Consider the following 6,000-nt stretch of genomic DNA (forward strand, 5'->3'; position numbering starts at 1 on the left):
GGTGCAGATGGGGAAGGCCTAGTAGCGAAATGGTTAACAATACGAAAATAGCCTTACTGAAGATTGATACACTTTTAGAGACTCCACTATCCCTCTATAACTTGATGTCACTCTGGCACAACCCAACAATCTAAATTCATGGATGAACCATATTTTGGGGCTTTTGGGCGTCAAAAGGCATCCATTTCCTAAGGCAATTGGGCCCCTGGAAAGCATCTCTCGCCTTCAAGTGATGTCAACAATAATTTAGCATGCTAGACGGAGCCTTTAATGACTTTTTCAAGCTCAAAGTCAGTCTGTCCAAAATTAAATTCCCCGAAAGAGTTTCCTCTCTCATTAAGACCATACTTTCTTTCAACAAATCTGGCCATTAATCCTCCAAGCTCGATCACCTTTTAAAACCAAAATATACATACCTCACTGTGACACTCAAGAGGAAATGGGATAGTCAAGGGCCTATTTATTCAGCAACCTTGCAACTAATCTGGAAATCAGTTGTAACCCACAAGTTCTCCCTTTCTCTCTCCCAAATGAAGTATGGCTCCTACATAGGAAATTCTGGACCTCGGCTCGACTACATAAACGGTCTCTTAGAGAGAATTCAACATGTTGGAACTGTAATGAAGCTACCGGTGACCTCAGCCACTTACTCTTTTATCGCTGCATGATCTCACCCTTCTGGGACAGTGTATTCGATTTTATCCACACTCTATGTGGGATCCGATTGAGAAAGGACTTTCTCTCCTGTGAGAAAGTGCCCTCTTTCTGCATGGTGGCTACCACTTTTTGCTGACCTGATGATGTGCTTTGACTGAGTGTGGCCTGGGCTCCTGCTAATTAGGGCCTATGTTCTTTCTCCAAAACTGCATTTAAACCGAAACCCAATTGTCAATCTCTAGCCACAGGTCAGGCCCTGGTGAATGGTACCACAGGTACCTAGGGCACGGTGACCAGGGAAGACCACTTATTGTGCCACCCTTAGATGCCCTGTACATTTACACTCACACGCTGCCTTTGAAGGCTGCATGTCTTAGTGCAGAACAAAGTGAAGAGTTGACATGGCACACATCCCTGTGTGCCATGCCTTCAACCCACTGCCCTGCATAGATCAGTCACCCCTCTAGCTGGGTGCACTATACCAGTGGTGAAGGTACAGGTGCATGAACCCTGTATCCCTACAGTGTCTAAGTCCATTCTTAGACACTGTAAGTGCAGTGCTGCCATTAAGAGTATATGGTGCTGGGAGTTTGTCATTACGAACTCCAAAGCACCATAATGGCTACACTGAAAACTGAGAGTTTGGTATCAAACTCCTCAGCACATTAAACCCACACTGATGCCAGTGTGAGATTCAATGAAAAAGGCACACAGAGGGAATCTTAGAGATGCTCCCTATAAAACGACCTACCACTAGTCTCCAGGCTGAGTGGCTGCTTTCAGCCGCCACCAACAGACATGTTTCTGGATCTCTGGTCCGAGAGCCTGCTGCTCTTGGGGGCCTGAAACAATGCACATCTTGGGACGAGGTGCCAAGCCTCCTCCCCCTGGATGGGCAGGGTCCACAAAGGGGAAGCTTTAAAGGCTTGCCGCCTCTGTGAGCTTACCAAGGCCACTTGCTGCTTTCAACAACTGGTCCCCACTGGCTCTGATCCCCTCTTTGGGCGGGAGAACACCAGCGGGAAAAACAAGTGAGGAAGAGAGGTGTGCCCACCTCTGCCAACTCCACCCCTCAGGTGGAGGAGGTGAGGTGAAGCCAAACTCTCAGTCCCCACCATCTTGCAGATGGTGTTACCCAGCCAACCAGGGAAAGTCTTCTGCCCCCCTCCCACTGGAGGGTGGCGTAATAGAGGGTGTGCCCACCCCAGGGAAGGGACCCATTGGTCCCAACCATTTTACCTACCTGTAACACCCCTACATCTAGTATTTAGGGGCACCCCTGAACATTGATTCCTCAGACAGGAAACCGGAAGTAGAAAAGAAGGAGGACCGAACAGCCGTGCCAAACCTAACAAGAGCAGGACACCTACTGACTTGGTCCCAGCCCCACCGGCCTGTCTACACCTCAAACCTGCAGAAGCGAAACCCAGTGTGTCTTGCAGCCAGCAGCCTCAAGAACCCCGAGGACCGGCCCAGCCTTCAAAAGAAAAGACTCTGTCTCCCTTGAATGTCGGATTTGTACACCAAAAGACTCCAGCTCTGGCAGGATCCGCAAGACTACACTACTCTGCACCAGACGCCCACGGCCCGAGTGTCCCAACACCAAGAGGAGGTCTCCCCGGCGATCCTGACCTGAGATACGGTAACCCCTCACGTGCCTCAAGCCTCAAGCCTGCAGCCGACGCCTGCAGCCTCAAACCGGAAAGTCACCCCAACCGCGACCAGGAGCTGGTAAGAAGATCGGACCATAAAAGGCACCCCTGCACCCGACTCCCCATGGCCTTGGGTGACCCAACTGACGGTGCCTAACCAACCCCCAGCCACCCAACTTACTTCTCCAAGTGGTGGTCCCACCTAGAAGACCTTCGTCCTCGAGTCTGCAGTGTGTTTGCAAACCGGAGACTCCCTATTGAAAGCTACAGGGCTCCCGAAGCCAAAACAACACTCTGCACCCGGCCGTCCCAGTGCCGCTGAGGTTGCACCTTTTTTCCTGGCTCAAACCACCATTTGTCCTGAGCTTAAGTCCAGGAGCTTTGCTCCCACAATCCAGTGGCCTGCTCGTCAGCAGCAACCAAACAAGGATAACGTTGGGCCTCAGCACTCTGCACCAGCCCGCCCTAGTGCAGCTGAGGGTGTTACAAGAGTGCCCCTGGGGGACTCCTGAGTGTAACCCCAGAATACCAACTCCCACAACAAAGTACTTACCTGTTAACCGATAACACTATTTCCCTCCATAGGATAAAATGGACTGTTTTTCTGTGAAAAGTAAGTGTGGAGATGGAACATCTATGAAAACTGTTAAAACTGTAACTAAATAACAAAAACGCTTTTACTTACCTGTTTACAGGAAATGTCCCGGTGCAGTATGCAGGTGTTCTGGACTGTGTAAGAAATGTAATCCGTGAAGTAATCTACTTGACATTCTACTAAAAAGCCTTTACAAAGTATATGTACTGTATTCTCAAAAGCATAGCATTATCAATAACTCTACTGTAATCAAATTTAAGTGCATATACAATTGCAATTCAAACTATTTACAAACTGCATTACTACTGTAAAGTATTCATTGCTTCAATCAATCAATCAATCAATCAAAGCATTTATATAGCGCACTACTCACCCGGAGGGTCTCAAGGCGCTGGGGGGGGAGAGGGTCCGCTACTGCTCGAACAGCCAGGTCTTGATCTGCTTCCTGAAGGCGAGGTGGTCCTGGGTCAGGCGGAGGTGGGTCGGAAGGGAGTTCCAAGTCTTGGCGGCTAGGTAGGAGAAGGACCTTCCTCCTGTGGTGGCTCTTAGGATGCGGGGGACGGCGGCGAGGGCGTGGCTGGTCGATCGAAGTTGGCGTTTGGGAGCGTAGAAGTTGAGGCGGCTGTTGAGGTATCCTGGGCCTTGGTTGTGTAGGGCTTTGTGTGCGTGGGTGAGGAGCCGGAAGGTGATTCTTTTGTTGACCGGGAGCCAGTGCAGGTCTCTCAGGTGACTGGAGATGTGGCTGCGGCGGGGGATGTCCAGGATGAGTCGTGCTGAGGTGTTCTGGATCCGCTGGAGTTTCTTCTGGAGTTTGGCGGTGGTTCCGGCGTAGAGGGAGTTGCCGTAGTCCAGACGGCTGGTGACGAGGGCCTGGGTGACCGTCTTTCTGGTCTCGGTGGGGATCCACCGGAAGATCTTACGTAGCATGCGCAGGATGTTGAAGCACGACCAGGAGACGGCGTTGACCTGTCTGGTCATGGACAGGGAGGAGTCCAGGATGAAGCCCAGGTTGCGTGCGTGGTCTGTGGGTTTGGGTGCGCTGCCCAGGGCGGGGGGCCACCAGGAGTCGTCCCAGGCGGAGGGTGATGATCCCAGGATGAGGACTTCCGTCTTGTCCGAGTTCAGTTTCAGGCGGCTGTTCGACATCCATTTGGCTACGTCTGTCATCCCTTCGTGCAGGTTGGCTCTGGCTGTGGCGGGGTCGTTGGTGAGGGAGAGGATCAGCTGGGTGTCGTCGGCGTAGGAGATGATGTTGAGGTTGTGCTGGCGTGCGATGGCTGCGAGGGGGCTCATGTAGACGTTGAAGAGTGTTGGGCTGAGCGAGGAGCCTTGAGGAACGCCGCAGATGACTTCGGTGGCCTCCGATCTGAACGGGGGGAGGCGGACTCTCTGTGTTCTTCCGGCGAGGAAGGAGGTGATCCACTCCAGTGCCTTCTCCTGGATTCCGACGTTGCTGAGGCGCTGTACTAGGGTACGGTGGCAGACAGTGTCGCTTAACTGTGCCAGGCTTGCTTGGTTCTAGAAAATAAAATAACAAAGAATATTTTTATACCAAACCGATTGGTGTGAAGTTCAGTCTTTGAGTGTGTGATATCATTTGCTGATTGAGTGTGTACAAAAATGCTTAACACTGTCCTCTGATAAAGCCTTACTGCTTGACCACACTACCCCAATTAGAGAGTAAGGGGCTATCTTTTACCTCTGTCTACCCTTGGGGATCCACGGGACTCTGTGCACACTATACTTCACTTTGGTATAGCATATACAGAGCCAGCTTCCTACATCTCCTTAATCCAGGGATTCCTAGATCCTTAACTCAACTCGCATTACGATAGCCTTCTGGTAGAAATACTATTAGCTTCAGCCTGTAAGTCTGTTCTAGCTAATTGGAAGGATAACGCTGTTACCTCATTTTGTTCCTGGCTAAACTGGGCTACCTACCTAATGGGGGCTGACAAGACCACCCTTAAGCACTCCCCCTGGAAACTAATGAATGCCAATTTTCAGAAGACATTCAACAACTATTTTGCCATCACCAAACCCTAGTAGGCCGTAAATCGTCCTCTTACTCGGAGCTGCTTTGGAATCTGTACATGTACATTGTCAGAATGTCACCCCCCCAAACATGTGTACCGAAATATGTATGTTAACATGTACTTCAGATTAATGTACTCTGCTGCATATTTACTTACTGCTTGCTCCATGTACTTCACTAGGTATGCCTCACTGCAGGCCTTCCATGCTCGTGGATGTGACGCACTGTGCTAACAAAACGTAACATGTTATATTTCCAGGTACAATGTGTATATACTTGCTCCTGGTATTTGTTAAAGTATACTGCTGTCCCTGTGCTGTGGGGGTAGTAGTATACTATGCCTGTATTGCAGGCTGCCATGCCCGCTGCTGTAACCCTTTTGTGATTTATTTTTTATTTTTTAACTTTTATACTACTTTTATTTTGTTCTATATATTGCTTTACATTTTGTATGAGTTCTCTGTAGTTCCCGTGTCGTCCACAGTCCATCATCTAATCCTGCACATGAAATCTGTTAATTGCACCTACGTACCTTGTTATGTATTTACGTCATTGTTTTCTTTTGTTCCATTTGCAAAACCCATCAAAACACTCTGAAATAAAAAAAAAGATACTTAAACATTCCTGGTGCTTTTTGTAAATGATACTGTCAGGATGGGGTGGACTGAATTTATGGAAGAGTTATAGGGAGCCAGAAGAGAAATAACCGAGTCGTCTCCTTGAAGAGGATAATCTAAAAGTGGGGAAGATTGTTATTTTTGTAATGAGTGGAGGTTGTGGTGTTCTCCCACATAGTGGAATAGCATTCAGGCAAGGCTCTTTGACCACTGATAGCACTTTGTTTTTATCAGATTTGGGCTAAGGGCGGCACAGAGATTAAACTGGCACAATGTAGTGCACCTTTATTGACTACTCCACTGCCTTTAGAAAAGTGAAATATTCAACATTTTCGGGAAACAAAAGTGTGGGCAGGGCTAGGTTGGTGAATACTAAAGACCCATTTGGCTCTGACAAACCTTTAATCTTACACTTCAGGAATTCAAAATATCAAAATGCTGGAA

This window comes from Lissotriton helveticus, chromosome 6 (assembly GCF_964261635.1).
Source record: "Lissotriton helveticus chromosome 6, aLisHel1.1, whole genome shotgun sequence".
In the NCBI taxonomy this organism is placed as follows: Eukaryota; Metazoa; Chordata; class Amphibia; order Caudata; family Salamandridae; genus Lissotriton; species Lissotriton helveticus.